This window comes from Ostrea edulis, chromosome 7 (genome assembly GCF_947568905.1).
Source record: "Ostrea edulis chromosome 7, xbOstEdul1.1, whole genome shotgun sequence".
NCBI classification, from domain to species: Eukaryota; Metazoa; Mollusca; class Bivalvia; order Ostreida; family Ostreidae; genus Ostrea; species Ostrea edulis.
In genome coordinates, this window is record NC_079170.1 from 55,875,190 (window position 1) to 55,897,375 (window position 22,186).

Here is a 22,186-nt window from a genome sequence, read left to right on the forward strand (position 1 = left end):
GGTCATCTTTGGAATTGGCCATTATCGGGGGCATTTGTGTTTTACAAACACATTTTGTTTCTAAATTTTATAGCCCTTGGGACTAGTGATACTTTTTCACTAGTACTCAGGTGACTGATAAGGCCTGTGGGCATCTTGTTGAGATTCATGAACATTCAAGGAAATTCTGGATATTTTCATTTACGGGTGTGTGGGTTTTTTTTAACTTCATTAACTTTGTCATTTTCTTTTAGATGTTGTAATGATCTGTTCTTTCATAGAGACCACTGTATTGTCTGTCTGTCTGCCCATCTGTTTGTGGATGATTTTGTTAATAAAAGATGTGTTGTTTTGTGGCTCATGTATGCTGAATAGTAGTTATGCATGTAATATTCAGAAATGATATTAAGCATATCTTCAATATTCTGAGTAACACATAGCATTTACATTTATTGCTCTCAACAATCTTAAAGTCAAAAGGATGAGTAAATTCCAAATGAGCACAAAGTCACTATTTCCCTCCATCCAATGTGCTCTGTGGGGGGTATTAGTCCCACTAGGACAGTTCTAGTTAAAAATGAAAAAATAGAGGTATTTTGCACCTGTCATGGTCATGTTAGTCGTATTGGTGCTTAGGCATCCCCTTGTTTTGTGAATTTGTGTTCAGTTATGTTAGTACCCTTTGAAAATTTTCATGGGATTAAAGATTTTGAAAAATCTCTTTTAAAAATTACAACATCTGAACAACAGCAATGCCAAATGATTCAGGTGAGTGGTGTGAGCCTCTTGTTTCAGAGAATGCAGAACCTAAAAAAACATTAATCATTTTGGTAATTGAATTTCTTTTGGATCACTGTATCCCATGAATGGGCAAAAAAATTAAATAATGTAACTATGTTGTATTTAGAAAATAAAATTGTTTTTCATTCAAATCTTGAAATTGTATTTTGAAGTCACCTGAGTCACTCAGGTGGCCTATTGCTATTGATCTGCATCCGTCAGTTGTGCATTAAGAATTGAATACCAGGTATCTTGGTAACTACCCATCCAATTCTTTTCAAATTTGGTATGAAGAATGTTTTGCACAAAGGGATTGTAAATTTCAGGACCACCTTAGGGGTGGGGCAAAAATTAACCGATTTTCAAATCATTTCAGAATCTCAACAATCTCACATTTGTAAGGAAAACTAAATGCAGTCATGTAGAACAGGAAAGTCTCGACCAAAATGTAAATTTCATGATCTCTGGAGTAGAGATTCTCATTCCATATCAAGGCCAAACTTGGCATATAGTATTTATATGTAAAACATTGAAAGGGACTGATTCACGATTTTCCCCAAAATTTTGTTTTTCACTTTTAATGATCAAAATGTATCTTTAAAAGATTTCACATAAAAATTAAGGTTATACATTATCACAGAAGCTCATTTCAGAGAGTTTATTATTTGTTTTGTAAACAAAGATTGCGGTATGTTATTGTTTACGAAATTTTTAAAAGAATGGATATCGATCTAAGTTTATTATATCTTTCACATTTCAAGCATTCTTTGGGTAAAATGTGTCATCTAAAAGTTAAAGTTTGTGACTATGCAAAATTAAGATGCTTTATATTACAAAATTAACATTTCATTGGTTTGTTTGTATACATGATAGACTTGAGTCTTTGTTGACATAACACTGATTTAAAGCTTAAATACTGATTTTATTCGTGCGTTCAGAAGGTCAAAATTTTGGCTGTCAACATTAAATCAGTTATAAATATTTTAAATGTTTAACATCAAAAATGAAAAAAATATTAAAAATCGTGAACCAGTCCCTTTAACAATAACATCCTCTTTAATGCTATTGATATTTGAAACTAAATGGATATGTAGTACGGTATATGTGTAAGGCTCATTATTACAAATGTACTTTCAACGAACTTGGCATTAATTCCACTCTAGGTAATCGTACTTATACTCCCACTGCCCTTTCAAAAGATGAAATTCTTCAAAACCATGCTTCAGTTTTAGTCACATTTAATGTCCCAGTCAGTGGGTCGAATGAATATGAGTTACCGTACCTATACTGGATTCCTAAACTACATAAAAACCCTTACAAACAAAGATACATTGCTGGATCCAGTAAGTGCTCTACCAAGCCCCTATCTTTGCTCCTCACGAAAATATTAACAGCTGTGAAGGAGAAACTTCAAACTTACTGTGTGACTACATATGCCAGAAGTGGTGTTAATCAAATGTGGATTCTAAAATATTCTTAAGAACTTTTAGTAAACTTGAAATCGCAGAATTTTTCCCAAATCAATAACATTAAAACCTATGACTTTTCAACACGACCATTCCTCACGATAAATCAAAGACTAAAATATTTGACATCATAGACAGTTGCTTCAACAAAAATGGAAAACGGAAATATTCATATCTAGTGATTAGTCATTCAAAAACTTACTTTGTTAACTTACCTGGGATTATGAAATCTACAATTTTGATAAAGGGTCAACTGCTACATACATGAAAGTTGGAGATAACGAACAGTGATCTGAATCTCATAACTCCTACAAGCAATACAAAATAGATAGTTGGGCAAACACGGACCCCTGGACACACCAGAGGTGGGGGATCAGGTGCCTAGGAGGAGTAAGCATCCCCTGTCGAACGGTCACACCCGCCGTGAGCCCTATATCCTGATCAGGTAAACAGAGTTATCCGCAGTCAAAATCAGTGTGCCAAGAACGGCTTAACAATCGGTATGAAACATGTCAGACAGCATTTGACCCAATGCAGGTTGTATTGACGAACTAGGTCGTTATAACGACCATAGAATTTGCGAAATGGTGACTTCAATCGAGACTGTTGAAACCCCTGTACCATCAACTTGTTTTTGTCAGTAGCTTACCTCCATTTAAAAACTGACTATACGCAGAACAAGCTCTTGCATATCGAATCAGTTGAGATATATAAACACCATATGCAGGTGATAATGGAATATTGCTACATAAATATGGGGAAGCTGAAATCAGGGATGTTTGTCATACAGTTGAGTTGTCAATTTGCCGTTAATGTCTACTTTCAATAAAATTAAGTATGAAGCAGAAGTGGACGACTCTGTGGTGTCCTTTATTTCGAGCTCACAGGGATATATCAAATCGACATATGAATGAAAGTTATTATTGTTAATAGACAAAACGTCATCGAAATGTCAAATTGAAGGCCACTGCGAGATATTTTTTCTTCTCACATAGAAGTTTTTGAATAAATTCTGCTTCATATGAAGAGAGAAAGAGGTCAGCTAACAAAGGAGCACAATTCGTGCCCATGGGAATTCCAACAGACTGTTGGAAGACCTGATCACCAAAAACCACGAAGATATTGTCAATGAGGAACTCTAGCATATTTTTTTATTTCAACTTCAGAGTACTTGTGCGTGGAATCAGAGTGGTGTTTAAAAAGTAAGATCACTAGATATGAATGTTTCCTTTTTCCATTTTTGTTGAAGAAGCAACTGTCTATGATGTCAAAACGTCTATTCTTCAATTTATCGTGAGTAATGGTCGTGTATAGTGTTGAAAAGTCATAGGTTTTGATGCTGTTGATTTGGGGAAAGTTTTGCGATTTCAAGTTTACTAAAAGTTCTTTAGAATTTTTTAGAATCCACATTTGATTAACACCACTTCTAGCATATGTAGTCACACAGTAAGTTTGAAGTTTCTACTTCACAGCTGTTAATATTTTCGTGGGGAGCAAAGATAGGGGCTTGGTAGAGCACTTACTGGATCCAGCAATGTATCTTTGTTTGTAAGGGTTTTTCTTATAAAAACCTTCGATTTACGGGGCACAAAAAGCTGCGCATGGTTGAGGCCTGATATCGCGTTATCGGTGTATTCTTGTGTTGCTGTCTCATAAATTCAATATAAAAAAATCTTAACATATTTTCAAACTATACTTGTGTCCAAACATACTTTCAAATATTCATTAAAGCCACACACGACGCGAAAACTCGCAGCTTCAAATGCGTTTGTTGACGTAGCCGTGTTAGGTAGCCGGTGTAGCGGTGATCGCTCTTGGTATCTATTCATAAAATTGGTTGTAAGTTATGTATTCGTTCTTCATTTATTATCAACACGAATAATTAATAGAAATTAAAAAATACAGTTTTTGTAAAGATAAAATAAGCTCTTGATTAACGAAAATGCTACATAAGCCCATTGTGGTCCTTAACACTCGTGTGGCAGAGATGGAGAACGGCCCAGACTAATGAAAGCCGCGTTGCCGTGAGTTTAGCTATTTGAATAATTATCATTTAATGGAACTGGGATGTTATATTTAAAATAGTTAGCTAAAATATTTGTGGGGGTATTAGTTCACATCTAGACGTTATTGTGCAAGTATGGAAATGAACCGGGATTCGAATTGACTGGCTACCTAACATGGCTATGTCAACGAACGAAATCATCAAAAGCTGCGAGTTTTGGGGTCGTATGGGGCTTTAATAAATATTTGAAGGTATGTTTGGACACAAGTATAGTAGGAAAATATGTTAGGATTTTTTTATATATTAAATTTATGAGATAACAACACAAGAATACAACTTTTTCTCTTTCTTCCTTTGAAGTTTGTTTCCATCTGGCCGTCATGTTTTCTAATGCCGACTACTCCCGTATAAGGGAATTTGGGCGGACTTATACATATGGACCAATGAGAGTTTCTGTTGCATTTGGCAATTGTATTACAAACAGATTCAATTGTGTCGTCACACAACGCAATTACTATATCGGCCAAAGCGTTCTAATTCAAAGGTGAATTGCGATAAAAACTTTTGACCGTGAAAAATATTCTTTCCTTGACTGTAATTTTTGGATAGAATCTTGCTTTTTTTATAAAATTTAAATTTTAAGAAGAAACAACACATTTTTCTTGCTTTTGAGGCTCCCAACAAAATAATTTGAAGTTAGGATTTACTTTAAAAAACTGTTTGCCCTTGATAATACAGGAGCAGAATTTACTAACAAACTTACGGTAGTTGAACAATAAATATGAAAAATCCGTGCCGAACTGAATATATACACACTAAATTATAAATTTCAAAATCCTAGTTCCCAGATGTTATGTAATCCAAAAATGCACAGAGATTTTTTTTATTATAAAAATTCAGTGTATTTATAATAAGAATGAATTTTCTAGTACAATCTTGAAAGACAATGATGCAACCATTTCATCATCATCTACTAAAGAATTAAACATGAGCTTTAGAACAATCTAAGTCACAGGTGTCAATCGAGTGCAAGTAGTACATATCAAGAAGTAAACATCAGCTCTAGAACAATCTAGGTCACAGGTTAAAATTGAGTGCAAGTAGTACACAACACCTCCCCCCTTTAAAAAAAGTTTTTAAAGAATACATATGTATCAAAGCAACATCAAATTAACAAAACATACTCATGACACTCTTGATAAGGCATCTGCTATAACATTGTTTTTACCTTTGATATCAATATCATACTCTTGCAATAATTAACTCCATCTTGTGGGTCTTTGATTCTTGTTTTACATTTTATGCAAAAAAAGTGAGAGGGTTGTGTTCCATAAAAACAAGAATTGGATGCACAGTAACATTGAAATAAACATCAAATTACTGCAAAGCTAATAACAAAGCAAGACACTCTTTTTCAATGGTTGAATAATTCTGTTGATTTTTTTTTGTAAGTTTCTTTGAAAAATATGAAACAACTCTATCTACTTTGTCACTATGTACTTGAAACAAAGCAGCACCGATTCCTACATCACTAGCATATATAGTAAGCTGAAATTGCTTAGAAAATTCTGGAGCTGAAAGAACTTGACTACTCTTGAGAACAGATTTAATTTTACTAAATGATTTGTCACAGTCCTTAGTCCAATCAAATAAAACCCTCTTTTGCAATAAGTTGGTAAATGGACCAACTGTTGAAGAAAAATTTGTACAAAATTTTCTGTAAACGCCTGTCATGCCCCAAAATCTCATTAACTCTTTCTTGTTTGTAGGAATCGGGAACTTTGCAATAGCCTCCATTTTAGCCATAATAGGTGTAACATAAACGCATGATTTGGGGTGTCGCTGTATATGATAACATCATCAATGTCTTCACATTCTGGTAGGGAATGAATCATCCGCTGAAAGGTCGTTTGAGCATTTTTCACAAAATACGGCATCACTTTCTATTGAAAAAGGCCATCGGGAGTCACAAATGCAGATATTTCTTTGGCTCTTTCAGTCAATGACACTTGCCAGTAACCTTTCAACAGGTCAAATTTGGCATTTCCAATTTTGTCATTACACTCATCAATTCTAGGAATCAGATAAGAGTCCGTTTTCGTGACAGAATTCACTTTTCTAAAATCAATACATAATCGGTAGGTACCATCAGGTTTCGGTACTAGAATGCAAGGCGAGCTCCAGTCCTTTTTACTTGGTTCGATAATATCATTGTCCAGCATGTACTGCACTTCTGTTCTTAAGTACTGCAATTTAAATGGATTTAAACGATAGGGATGCTGCTTGATGGACAAAGTGTCACCAACTATAACATCATGACAAGCAGCATTGGTCTTTTTCGGAACATTCGAGAAGATTGAAGGATAATTAGCCATGAGACATTGAACTTGTTCTCTTTGTTAAATATTCAAATGTCCAAGTTTGGTATCCAGGTTGGCAAGAATTTCGGAGTTCTTTAAACGGACATTCTGATTGAAGTCTTTTTCACAAGTTTCTACACTAATTTCATTCTCAGTAGACTTTTGTAATGTCTTAATATTGGCTAAAGTGGAAACTGATTTTATGGAATTTTGATCACATCTATCAAAATACTCTTTCAACATGTTAATGTGACAAACCCGTTTTTCTTTACGCCCACCATCACTATTTCAATTTCATAAGGACAATAATACCTGGCCTGCAAAGGATGACCAGGAACAGGCAAAACTACAAGAACCTTATCACCTGGTTTAAACTCTGTTCCTAGCATCTTTGTCATACCAAACTTTCATTTTAGCTTGAAAACTCTTGAGGTTTTCTTGTGCTAATTTACAAGCATTGTGAAGTCTCTCTTTGAAATTAGATAAATAGTCTAAAAGATTAAGGGAACTAGTTTCAGTTAGCCATTTTTCTTTCACCAATTTCAAAGGACCTCTAACTGTATAGCCAAACACTGACTCAAAGGGCCTGAATCTTAGGAGACCTGAATTGCTTCTCTTGCAGCAAATAAAACAAGGTGAGCCCTTTCATCCCAGTCTTTATCATACTGATAACAATATGTTTTCATCATAGTTTTTAGGGTTTGATGGAAGCGTTCAAGTGCCCCTTGATACTCTGGATGATAAATATAGTAGACTTATACTGTCTAACTCATGCATGACCTGTTGAAACAACCCTGACATAAAATTTGAACCTTGGTCTAACTGAATAGCTTTAGGCACTCCTACAAAACTGACAAACTTGGTAAGGGCTTTGACTATGGTCTTTGCCTTTTTATTCCTATGGGGTATAACTTCAAGGAATAGAGTGGACGTAAACATGATAGTAAGTAAATACTGGTTCCCTAACCTAGTTTTTGCCAAAGGTCCTACACAATCTATTCACACCCAACTGAATGGTTCTTCGAATGCTGGAATGGGTTGTACAGGGGCATACTAGTAAATTTCTGGCAATATATATGAAAAAATAACATTTTAGATGGGAAAACCTTTCCTTTTTTGAAAAAATAGCTAAAAACTGAATAATAGGAAATTACTGCTTTATTAAAGATATGACATTGATCAAACATAAATTTAGAAATAAAACGTTGAAATGCAACTTTTTTTTAACCAAAATTTATTTTTCCTCTCTAAATTTTTGTGCTTCATTTTCCAACAAAAAATGGATTTTAAAAGGAAAGAAATGTTCTGTTGCAGTGTTCATCTGCTGCAGCTTTAGTTGGTGGCATTGACTGAACTTGTGGAAATGGTATTGTGTTGGGCAATACTTTACAAGCAAATTTCCTATATCTCAAGATGTCAAGTGTCTCTAATGGCATTCCACCGTACAAAGTCCCATTATATCGACACCAGAAGTTACTATTTCTTTCCCTGTGGAATCCTCATTTAGGAATATTCGGAATTTGTCTAAATTCTAGACATTTCATTGCTTTCTTAAGTACAGGACCCTTTCCGTTGCCGAACATTCTTGACGTGGTTTGTTTGTTTGTTTTGATGTTTTCTGCCACACTCAACAATTTTTCAGTTATATGGTGGCGCCCAGTTTTTATTGGTGGAACAGAGAACCCAGGTACAATGTACATGGGAAGAGACCACCGACCTTCCGAGAGTAGACTGGGAAACTTTCTCACTTACCGGCGCGAGCGGGATTGGACCCCGCGCCGACAGAGGTGAGAGGCCGTGTGATTTTGAGCGCAATGCTCTAACCACTCGGCCACGGAGGCCCTTGTTTCTTGACGTTGTGTCGCATCCTGTAAGTGCGTATAGAAATGGCAAGAGTTGACAAACTTCATTTTTTAAAAGACTTCTGGTTTTAATCCCATATTTTGATACTACAAGGTCTCTCATTGATTTGTCAGATTCAAAGAACAGATTATTGTTACCATGAACATTGCAATGAAAAAGCAGTAATACTTGAGGATCGGTGTCTTCTCCAATAACTACAGTTTTTCTTAATTTACCGATTCCAGTTTTGACTCTCAGAACATCTGCATCAGCCTCAGCTTGAATAGTTTGAATTATTTTGCAGGTGAGAAATTTGCAAATGAGCTTGATGAAAGCTTGTTTATTCTGTTTGTTTGTCAAAAAGTTTTCCTCTTTGCTTTTAAAGGGAGTTGGCTGCTTGAATTCTATTTTGGAGCCTTCAATTCCTTTGGTTCTTGGAGTATGTGTGTGCTCAGTCCATATTCATACCTATCAAAAACTACAATAGCATAACGTTTGCTTATCAAGGAACGTTTTCTTCACAAATTTGCCGAAACGTTACTCCTTTTCACTATGGATCATTGACACTCCATTTAACAAATAATTTGCATTTGTAACATCTAGTCCATAGACAGAACAACCACCAACATTCCATATTGCATCTGCTAATGATGCCTTTTGTGCTTGTCTCATCATTCCATTTGCTTCAAATAAAGATGCTAGATTGCTACATAGTTCAAACTTGAACACATCTGCCGTGTCTGACAATATCTGCTGCAAACCAAGAGACGTTGGAAAAGAAGCTGTGGATCAACTAAAACGTCATCACCTGCAAACTTCACATTCGATTTGGAAGCCAGTGATTGTTTATTTGTTTATTTTAAACACAAATTTGTCAACATATCACATAAGCTCATTTTAGAGAGTTTATCATTTGTTTTGTAAACAAAGATTGTGATATGTTATTGTTTACGAAGTTTTCAAAAGAAATGAAAGTCCAAGTTTATTGTATCTATCCCAATTCAAGTAATCTTTAAGTAGAATTTGTCATCTAAAAGCTAAATCTATAACTATGATTTATATACAAATTAACATCTCACTGGTTTGTTTGTAAACGTAAAAATACTCTACTTTTTGTTTATATAACACAGAATTAAGGCAAAAATATCGCTTTTATTCTTACATTCAGAAGGTCAAAAGTTTGGATGTTAACATTAAATGGGCGGATGAGATCGCAAAAACCGAGGGCTTCAAATCTAGGCCTATGCTTGGTGCTTACGTCCATTGAGCAGTAAGGGTTCTTTAGCGTGCCACACCTACTGTGACACGGGACATCCGTTTTTGAGGTCATCTCCGGGGACCCGTGACATTCTTACCTGATGCCGAGCGCTTGGCGATGGAACTGTCGCTACATATTTTAACGATTTAGGTCTGTCGCGGCTGGGATTCGAACCCCGGCCTTCCACATGCGGGGCGAACGTTCCAATCTTTAGACCACTGCGTCGGTCATATCTAGTGATCAGTCATCCAAAAAATAACCTTGTTAAACGCCACTCTGATTCCACGCACAAGTACTCTGAAGTTGAAATACAAAATATACTGGAGTTCCTCATTGACAATATCTTCGTGGTCTTTGGTGATCAGGTCTTCCAACAGTCTGTTGGAATTCCCATGGATACGAATTGTGCTCCTTTGTTGGTTGACCTGTTTTCATATTCCTATGAAGCAGAATTTATTTAAAAACTTCAACGTGAGAAGAAAAAATCTCTTGCTGTGACCTTCAATTGGACATTTAGATATATCGACGACGTTTTATCTATTAACAATAATTTTCATTCCTATGTTTATTAGATATATCCCTGTGAAGTCGAAATAAAAGACACCAGAGTCGTCCACTTCTGTTTTATACTTAGATATTTTATTGAAAGTAAACATTAATTCTAAAAGGTCCTAAATACAGAGAACCTGTTTTTCAATTGGCGACAGAACTTCATCTCTAATATGAATTCTGTCGAAGAATATGCCAGACGATGGGCTAAATATGAAAAAGAAGAACTTGATACATTGTCAGAATGGGTTAAAAGCATAAGAGGAATATTAAAATCCCGCATTAGATATATTAAAAATAAAATGTACTTACCATCTATCCTTCTGTGTTCAGTAAACCAGAAGTGATAAAAGAATTAGATTGGTTACATGAAGAATATGTTTTGGTTCCAACTGACAAAGCTTGTAGCAACATTATCTTTGTTTGTAAGGCTCAGCTGTATTTTAAACGAACTTGGCATTAATTCCACTTTTAGTAATCCTACTTATACTCCAACTGCCTTTTCAAATGATGAAATTCTTCAAAACCATGCTTCAGTTTTAGACACATTTAATATTCCAGTCAATGGGTCGAATGAATATAAGTTACCGTACCTATACTGGATTCCTAAACTACATAAAAACCTTTTTAAACAAAGATGCATTGCTGGATCCAATAAGTGCTCTACCAAGCCCCTATCTTTGCTCCCCACGAAAATATTAACAGCTGTGAAGGAGCGACTACATATGCCCGAAGTGGTGTTAATCAAATGTGGATTCTAAAAAATTCTAAAAAACTTTTAGTAAACTTGAAATCGCAAAAGTTTTCCCAAATCAATAACATCAAAACCTATGACTTTTCAACACTTTACACGACCATTTCTCACAATAAATTAAAGACTTTTGACATCATAGACAGTTGCTTCTTCGCCAAAAATGGAAAAAGTGGCAATACAATTCCAGATCCACAAGGGTGGAGCAAAGAGAAGGAACTAGTGATGGAAGAAGTTGTGTCCACCAAAGCGGAACAGATTCCGGAAGTTAAGATCAAGCTAGAGAACTCCAGCAACAGAACCATATTTGCCGAGGGAACCTATGACATGTAGTGGGGAACAGGATTGGATAGTGGGGCTACTCTCCATACCGACAACAAGAAATGGCCCGGCGAAAATAAACTTGGAAAAATCTACAAAAAATTAGCGTCCAAATACGCCAGAAAAGCCAGAAACGCATCTCTTACACGGAAATGGACAGGGAGTGAAAATCAATCAAACATTGAAGTATTTCTCAAGGATATGAAAAAGGCTGGCAAGAAGAATAGCAAAGGTGATGTGGATAAGTAAGTGAACGCCCTGTCAAACTCAATATTACATGAACAATGCTGTTACTACTTTAAAACTTTACTCTCTAAATGTAAGAGGCTTAAATACTTATAAAAAGAGAACAGTGTTATTTGATTGGTTGAGAGATGTTAAATACGATGTGATATTCTTACAAGAAACTCATTTTATTAAGGATCACGAAGCTGTTTATAATTCAAGATGGTTTGGAAAAATGATACACTGCTTTTCAGATTCAGTATATAGCAGAGGTGTAGCAATTTTGTTCAAAAAATATTGTAAAATAGAAATATTAAATCCGTGTAAATCTCTTGATGGTCGAAGACTGTTGATCAATATTAGATACGATGATAAGATTTTGACTTTGGTGAATATCTATGCACCAAATAACGAGAGAAACAGAAATGATTTTTTCAGGAGAGTGAATACTTGGATAAGTCAAAATGCTATGAATTTAAATAATATAATTCTATGTGGGGATTTTAACTGTCAATTAGATGATGATAACAGTGACGAAAGTGCAGGTACCTTAAATAAAATTTTGAAAACTGTAGATTTGAAAGACTGTTGTATATATATTGGAAAAAACTACAAACAAGGTTTAACATGGTGTAACGGAAAAAGTATTCCCCAAAGCAGAATAGATTATGTATTTGTTTCAGAACAACTAGATTTTCCCCTTAATGATATTTTTAAGGAAAGCACCAAAGGTTGATAATGCGAGATTTTCAGATCATTTAGGTATTTTTTATTTATTTTTTTTACCTCCGTACAAGTGAAAACTCCAGAGGTGCTGGTTACTGGAAGCTAAATACATCGCTCTTACAAGACAAAACAATCTGTAAGAAACTGAAAATGTATATATACGTGAAGAAATACATACACTTGAAATAGAAGACCTGATACGTAAATGGGAGCACACAAAAATTAGTATAAAAAACTTCTGTGTAAATTACTCAAAACAGATATCTAAACACAAGAAAAATCGAATAAATTTTATTGAATTACAAATAAAACAACTAGAATCAAAAGAGTTCTAAGATAAATATGAATTATAAACGATTGTTAGAAAAAGAAATTGACGATTATTATGCCGAGAAATGTAGTGGAGTTTATATACGATCAAGATCGATGTGGATAATAAAAGGAGACAAAAGTTCATCATATCTTTTAAATCTTGAAAGAAAGCAACAATCTAACAATACAATAAATAAAGTAAAAGATGAAAATCAATTGGAATATACAGATAACAACGAAATCATGGATTGTCTCATAAACTTCTACAAAACACTCTATTCAAGCAATGCTAAGTCTGAACAAGATATCCAATCATACCTTAGTAATATTAATTGTAAGAAAATTACTGAAATTGAAAAGAAAGAATGTGAAGAAATACCTACAATGCAAGAATATCAAATGGCTGTTGAACATATTTTTTTTTTTTTCACATATATCAGTCTTTAATTCCAAAATACATTACTATTTCGGGGTAAAGTCTCCGCAGAGACCCCCTTATAATCTTTACCTAGGGTGCCAGGGGCCCCTTGGATTAGATGTATATAGGCATACATATACATATATATAAATTTATCATATAAATTTCTACATATAGAAAACACAAACATATATGCATACATACAAACACACACACATATAATATACTGTTATATAACAAAATTTATTAACATGTTATGGCAAAAAAGGTTCTTATTTTTACGGAAAAACCAACAACACAACAATATAATTATGTACATAAAGAACCTGAAACTGCCATATGCGGGGTTAACAATTCAAAAGTTCATATCACAACCCCCATGGCAGCACTATAGGAGGACAGGACCCCTCCTCATAGTGGGAACTTTTTGCAAAATACCAGTATATAAAAGGTTTATTACAAAATTTTATTTGATATAGAAATATAGTTGTTTGTAATCAATTCAAATTGTTCAAAATAAACTCACATTGTAACATAGTTAAAAATGTGCATAGACAGATATTTGTCAGGTTTCATATTATAAAAAGTCATACCTGCAAAGGTGTATAAATTACAATTTGTCTTTAATTGCTTTCATAACTTTAGCATATTTTTTATCCTGAATTTTTGTGTACACTTCTGTATAAAAATTCAATTTACTTTTTATGTGGTTACATATTTCTTGAGGTTTTTCGTCTTTGTTATCTAATCTACAATACATTTTATACTTGTATATTTTACAGGCAATAAGAGATATTATGCTATTCAAAAAGAGTGTCTTTTCATTGTTTTCATAGTAAAATCCTATCACAATTGTTTTCCACGATATATCAAATTTTAAAATTTGTTTAACAATGTCCCATATATGAGAAACATTTTTACATTTTAAGATAAGATGTTCATTGTTTTCTTTAGCATCTCTGCAAAAGACACAAAAATCATTTTCTACTATCTTCCATTTCTTCAGCAATTCTCTGTTACACAATAGATTATTTAATAATTTATAATTAAATTCTGATATACTTCTGTCTCTTATGGATAAGATTTTTTGTTCATAAATAGATTTCCAAGCCGTTTTTGTTATTTCAAAAACCTTTCCGTAATATGTTTGGTGTAATGGAGGTATAAATTTTTCATGACAAAGAATTTCGTAAATCAACTTTGAATTGATATCACACACTTTAACATGTCCTTTACATAATAAATCGTATGATGTACTCCCATGAAAAATGTTTTCGTATCGTATATTTGAAAATTCATAACTTTTGAAGGTTTTTGTTATAACTGTTTTTATAATCATATATTCACACATCCAGTTTTTTTTACATATAAGTTTGTCATCAAACCATTCCAAAGGTTTTATGCCATTTTCATTTACAATATCATTCAAAAATTTAAAACCGCTCCTCAGCCAATTATGAAAAAATATTGGCTTGTTTTTGTACATAAAATTTTTATTACACCACAACGGTTCTTTCAATAATGCATTCAGATAAAATTGTTTTTTATTTTTTTTTTACATTCGTTGAAAAATACAAGCATTTCCTTGTAGAATAGAGGAAAATGTTCCATTATTTGATAATCATTTGATTTCGTAATATTTGTTTTACATAGATATTCAAAATCAAAGTCTCTTTCTTTGCACAAACTATCTACAAAAAAGAATAGAGAGTTTCTCTCGCTTGAAATCCTGTTTATCCAAGATACTTTTATGGATTTTAATTTCAAAGATACATCGACAATTCCAATGCCTCCCTTTAGGACATTTCGGCTGTTGAACATATGAAAAATAATAAATCTCCTGGACAAGATGGGTTAACGGCTGAATTATATATTTAGTGTTTTGGCACGATTTAAAAGACTTATACCATGCATCTCTTCTTAAAAACATTCAAATTGGAATACTACCATTTTCACAACGAAATGCAGTGATCTCATTAATTCATAAAAAAGGAGAAAAAGACCATTTAAAAAACTACAGGCCTTTAAGTCTAACCAATGCGGATTATAAAATATTTGCACATGTTTTGGACAGTCGCTTACAAAAAATTGCAGGCAAAATTATCGGATGTGAACAAATGCATACATTAAAGGTCGATATATAGGCGAAAACGCTAGGTTGATTCTGGATATCTTCGAATACTATTCACACACAAAATCTAGATGGAATATTACTCTTCCTTGATTTTGAAAAAGCTTTCAGTTGAATATAATTTTATGTTTAAAACTTTAGAAAAAATTAACTTTGGATCAAAATCCATAGAATGATAAAAACACTTTACAATAAACCTATGTTTAAAATAAAAAAAATAATGGGTGGATCTCAAAACCATGTACAATGCAAAGAGGAATTCGCCAAGGATGTCCTGTATCTGTATTATTATTCATTTTTGTATTAGAAATTTTAGCTATTCAGATAAGAAACGACAATGTTATCAAAGGGCTTTCATTTCAGAAAAATAATAATAACAATAATAGCATAAAAAGTGTTCAACACGCAGACGACTGCACGAATTTGTTACCAGATATAAACTCTTTATCAAAAATATTGAAAATAATTTCAGCATTTTCGAAAGTTGCCGGACCTAATCTTAATTTAGAAAAAACTGAATGTTTATTAACGGGTTCATTTGTAAATACGTATGTCAATGAACAATACATAAATGGCGTCAAAATCACGAAAACCTGTATAAAATCTCTTGGTATCTACCCAGGACATGATAAAATTGAATGGTACGGGGAAAAAAAACTGGCTATGCAAACTTGAAAAAATACTTAGTGTGTGGAAAAGACGAAATCTGACAATGTTCGGGAAATGCACAATAGTAAATACTTTAGCTTTCTCTAAAATACTATATAATGCTTCTATCTTACAAAACCCAGATGATGACTTTTTCAAAAACGTTTCAAAACTTGTATATAACTTTATTTGGAAAAAAGGGGATAGGATTAAGAGAAATTCTTTGATTGGTAAGGTTGAATATGGGGGTATTGGAATTGTTGATGTTGAAAGCAAATTCTATGCTGCAAAAGCCTCATGAAAAAGCAGAATGATAGATTAAAAAAGTGTTACATATAGAACGCTAGGTAATATTTTACAACAACATAATATTTCTGTATTTGATATAATTAAGACTAATGAGTATAAATTTAATCAATCAAATTTGTTTGAAATGTTAGATCTTCCTCAGTTTTACGGAAATGTCCTTTCCGCATTCAATAGATGTAAAAAGCAAAAAACCATTGATAGTTTAAAGAGAGATGAATTTCTAAGTGAATTTTTATGGAGCAATACAATTTTTCAATATAATTCAAACCCTTTGTGTTTTAAACATTGGATACAGAGCGGTATCTTATACGCCAGAGATATTTTTGATGAGTCGGGAGAAATGTACGACATTTTGTATTTTTCAAACAAGGTTTTTAAAAAGAACAATCTGTTATGTGAGTATTATATGCTTAAAAAGGCTGTTAAGGCATACGAAAAGAAATTCGATTGTTCCTATCCACATTATGTGACAGTAAAACAAGATGTCAATTTTCTATTAAAAAACAATGTTGTAAAATCTACAAATGATGTAAAAAGCAATATATATAATCAAATTCATTTTCCTACTGTGGTGCAAAATATGAATGAGGGGTTTGATTTGAAAAATTAGGCATCAATTACAAGATTTACATCAGAATGGTGACGAAAACTCTCGAAGATTTGGCAGAGAAAATAGAGAAATGGCTTCTGATAGGTATCCGGATACCCTTGATCACTGTGTACAGACTGAAACAGTGATGCGTTTTTGAAGGGTTGTTCAAACAAACAGGCGGCTTTTAATAACTGCATTGGATAAAAATCCAACAACACTAGATGAAGCCATGCAATTCCTAAAAGCGCAATAACCAATCTGAGACTCATAGAAATGATATTTTAAACAATTCGGCAAGTCACTGTGCTGACAAGAAAACCCCCCAGAAGTTAGAGCACTTTACGGAGCACAAGAAAGCAGCAAAAGAAAACTATCAATGTCAAGTTTAGATTTAAGAAGAAAGAAAACAGACGAAATCAGCAATTCGAGAAGTTTTGAGTGTCATTAGGCCAACACCATTCAAAAATCAAGATCGAACAGTAACGAGTCATCCCCTTATCGTGCAACTTGGTCGAATAGTACATCTCCCACTAGAAGTTTAACAAAGTCAAATATATGCTACGATTGTGGACAAGAGGGTCATTTCACTCGAGGATGTCCAGGGTCAAGAAACAGGTCACCATCACCTCAAAGTAGGTCAGCAGAAAATTTAACTTCCAGAGGTTGGGGAAGTAGGGCACTCGTCTACCTATACAGTAGAAACATAAAGGTACCCTCGTAAGGTGAATTTTAAAGAGGCATAGACACGATTTGAGCTGAAAATTTTAAAATTTCATCCCCCCCCCCCCATTTTTACTGTTTTCAATGCTTACTAAAGTATTTGTAATGGTCAACCAACCTTTGTGTTACAAGTGAGATACAGAGCTCACAATTCTTTATTCAGAATTAACTTGTAAATTGAAAAAAATCTGCTTTCAACGAAACTTTTACTAGTATATTCAACCTATGTAAAAAAAAAAAAAAAAAAAAGATGGCACGAGCCTTGTTTACATAACAAAGAATTCTGAGCTCTGTATCTCCCACGTACCTTGACAACTGACATCCATATTTTTGCTAACCATTAGAAATACCTTAGTTAAGCATTCTAAACATCAAAAATGAAAAAATAAAATTTGGAAATTTTCAGTTCAAATCGTTTCCATGTCCCTTTAAGGTCAGTGACATTAATTTAAAATACTGAAGTGGAAATCCAATCTGTAAAGGCCAAGGTCAAACAACGTGATCTGTACAAAGAACCAAAACACAGAAAATCAATATATAGTCCTATAAGGATTGAAAATGTTGAAATCAATGCTGTAATAGACACCGCTATACAACTGACAGTGATGAAAACAGAACTATACAACAAACTTAGCCAACGCTGATAGAATAAAGTGAATTGAAAGGTTCGGGGGGGGGGGGGGGGGGGGGGGTCTATTTAGTGGTAGAATGGCTAAACAAGTGATATTACAAGTTGGTAATTTCAGTCAGAAACAAAACATAGTGGTCTGTAGCATATGTATGGACATTTTAGAAGATCTCGACACATATATTCATGACCTTAAATCATACATTGTTTCATTTGACAGTAAGGAGGTCCCAATAAAACAAATGAAGAATACGGAATTCAAACAACTCTCTCTCTCTCTCTCTCTCTCTCTCTCTCTCTCTCTCTCTATATATATATATATATATATATATATTTAGATGAAACCCCGCTCAAGCGCGGGGAATCACAAATACCGTAATAATTGCATAGATGAAAGATGAAGGACTTTTTAATGATGTTTGCGCACATGAATTGAATGAACGATATCTTTAATTCAAATGAATTTAAAATCAATTTTTGGATAATTGCATGCATTAGTTATGTTATATCTATATATACAGTAAATAAACCTTGATAATTAAGAAGTCACCTGGAGCTCCAAATTAAATGTTCCTTATGTAACATAAATGATCTATCTCCGTATCGAAAATTAGATAATGATTTACAATGCAATTGTAATCCGACATGCCAAATAGTTGACCAAAGACAAAATGAACGGTCGTTCATAATTTCTAAATTTGAAACTCAGTATTGCGAATGTTTTTGTAATGGCAATTTTTGTCCAGGGGGCGAAGAACCCGGAAGCTCCTGGATTTTACAGATTTTATTGGGCTTGAAATATTTCTCCTATTAAGTCATTTGTACTATTTTCTATCATTTTAATAAGGTGATATTAATAAAATGACCCAAATTTTAAGGGGTATTTGGAAAAAAATTAGGTTCTCTTAACAAAGTAATTCAAGAAATCAAAGGATTTTGTCAATTATTTCTCCGGGAGTGGAAGAAATTATTGCTTCTTTTATCGATTAGTACATTTTCCGAAACAAGATACCGCGATTTACCTTAAATTTGAAAATTTTAATGGGGGGGGGGGGGGGGGGGCTGCGCCCCCTCTAAATCCGCCACTGGTAGTGACAGTTCCATCGCCAAACGCTCGGCACCAGGTGTGAATGTCACGGGTCCTCGGAGATGACCTTAAAAACGGATGACCCGTGTCACAGTAGGTGTGGCACGCTAAAGAACCCTCACTGCTCAATGGCCGTAAGCGCCGAGCATAGGCCTAAATTTGAAGTCCTTCACCGGTCTTGGTGACGTCTCCATATGAGTGAAAAATTCTCGTTAAGCAAGATACAATCTTCTGTAGGATCAAAATCAAGCATCGATAAACTACGGATTTACTTACTATCATTTAAAAAAAAAAAAGAAAACTTGCTTAGAACCGCCAAAGCATATATATATATGCAAGGTGAAGATAACGAACAGTGATCTATGGAGCGCCCAATTAACATAAACTCAGATAATTTAAGATATCTTCAATTATTTGAAGATATCATCAATTCAATTATTGCTCTCTTTAATTGAATTAATGCGCGCATTAAATCAATTATTGCTCTCATCAAATGAATTAATGCGCGCTTCGATTCAATTATTGCTCTCATCAATTGAATTAATGCGCGCATCAATTGAATTAATGAGAGCAATAATTGATTTAATGCGCGCATTAATTCAATTATTGCTCTCTTCAATTCAATTGATGAGAGCATCAATTTCGTAGAAATATTGCTCGCAATAATTGATTTAGAGCTCGGTATAAATAATTTAATGATTTCTTTAATTCAATTGAAGATATCTTTAATTATTTACAATGCTTTTGTATAAGGAATTAATGCGCGCATCAATTCTTTTAAAGAGAGCAACAATTCAATTAAAGAGATCATTAATTCAATTGCGGATATGTTGAATTGAAGATATCTTTGATTATTTAGTTGCTCTCTCTAAAAGAATTATTGCTCTCTTCAAATGAATTAAAGATATCATTAATTCAATTGAAGAGAGCAATAATTGAATTAATGCGCGCATTAAATCCATTATTGCTCTCATCAAATGAGTTAATGCGCGCATTAATTCAATTATTGGTCTCATCAATTGATTTAATGCACACATTATATCAATTATTGCTCTCTTTAATTGAATTGTAGCGCGCATCAATTCAATTGTTGATATCATTAATTCATTTGAAGAGATCATTAATTCAATTAAAGCGAGCATCAATTCAGCAGAAGAATTAATGCTATCATCAATACATTTAATGCGCGCAATAATTTAGAATTGAAGATATCATTAATTATTTGAAGAGATCTTTAATTAAATTGTTGCGCGCATCAAATGAATTGATGCTATCTTCAAATAATTGAAGATATCTTCAATTATTTGAGTTTATGTTAATTTGGCGCTCGATAGTGATCAATCTCATAACTCCTATAAACAATACAAAATAGATAAGTTGGGCAAACACGGACCCCTGGACACACCAGGGGTGGGATCAGGTGCCTAGGAGGAGTAAGCATCCCCTGTTGACCGGTCACACCCGCCGTGAGCCCTATATCCGGATCAGGTAAACGGAGTTATCCGCAGTCAAAATTAGTGTGCCAAGAACGGCTTAACAATCGGTATGAAACACACCAGACAGAATTTGACCCAATGCGAGGTTGTATTGACGAACTAGATCGCTATAACGACCATAAAATTTGCGAAATGCTGACTTCAGTCGAGACTGTTGAAACCCCTGTACCATCAACTTGTTTGTCAGTTAGCTTACCTCGATTTAAAAATTGACTTTACGCAGAACAAGCTCTTGCATATCGAATCAGTTGAGATATATAAACACCATATGCAGGTGATAATGGAATATTGCTACATAAATATGGGAAGTTGACGATGGAGAAGCTGAAATCATCCCGTTTGTCATACAGTTGAGTTGTCAGTTTGCCGTTAATGTCTACTTTCAATAAAATATCTAAGTATGAAGCAGAGGTGGACGACCCTGTGGTGTCCTTTATTTCGAGATCACAGGGATATATCAAATCGACATATTGTTATTAATAGACAAAACGTCATTGATATATCTAAATGTCGAATTGAAGGCCGCAGCGAGAGATCTTTTCTTCTCACGTAGAAGTTTTTGAATAAATTCTGCTTCATATGAATATAGAAAGAGGTCAGCTAACAAAGAAGCACAATTCGTGCCCATGGGGATTTCAACAGACTGTTGGAAGACCTGATCACCAAAGACCACGAAGATATTGTCAATGAGGAACTCTAGCATATTTTTTATTTCAACTTCAGAGTACCTGTGCGTGGAATCAGAGTGGTGTTTAAAAAGCAAGTTTTTGGATGACTGATCACTAGATATGAACATTTGCGTGTTCCATTTTTGTTGAAGAAGCAACTGTCTACGATGTCAAAAAGTGTATTCTTTAATTCATCGTGAGGAATGGTCGTGTATAGTGTTGAAAAGTCATAGGTTTTGATGTTGTTGATTTGGGAAAAGTTTTGCGATTTCAAGTTTACTAAAAGTTCTTTAGAATTTTTTAGAATCCACATTTGATTAACACCACTTCTGGCAAATGTAGCCGCACAGAAAGTTTGAAGTTTCTCCTTCATAGCTGTTAATATTTTCGTGAAGGGCAAAAATAGGGGCTTGGTAGAGCACTTACTGGATCCAGCAATGTATCTTTGTTTGTAAGGGTTTTTATGTAGTTTAGGAACCCATTGTAGGAACGGTAACTCATATTCATTCGACCCATTGACTGGGGTATTAAATGTGTCTAAAACTGAAGCATGGTTTTGAAAACTTTCCTGTTTTGAAAGGACAGTTGGAGTATAAGTACGATTACCAAAAGTGGAATTAATGCCAAGTTCGTTTAAAATACAGTTGTAATAATGAGCCTTACAAACAAAGGCAATGTTGTTACTAGCTTTGTCAGCTGGAACCAAAACATTTGCGTCATGTAACCTATCTAATTCTTTTATCACTTCTGGTTTACAAAACACAAAAGGATAGATGGTACGTACTTTTGTTTTCATATGTCTGATGCAGGATTTTAATAGTCCTCATATGCTTAACCCATTCTGACCATGTATCAAGTTCTTCTTTTTCATATTTAGCCCATCGTCTGGCATAATCTTCGAGAGAATTCATAATA

At 33.9% G+C, this 22,186-nt stretch overlaps 1 protein-coding gene across 1 annotated transcript in view; it reads left to right on the forward strand.

Moving 5' to 3' along the window:
• The window catches only part of LOC125656410 (uncharacterized), a 100,824-nt gene extending 99,913 nt beyond the window's left edge, over positions 1 to 911 (forward strand). The window contains exon 16 of the mRNA XM_048887016.2: positions 1 to 911. This exon is cut by the window's left edge and continues 2,739 nt beyond it. The gene's annotated coding sequence lies outside the window, so the exon portion shown is untranslated.
• Positions 912 to 22,186: the final 21,275 nt, after the last annotated feature.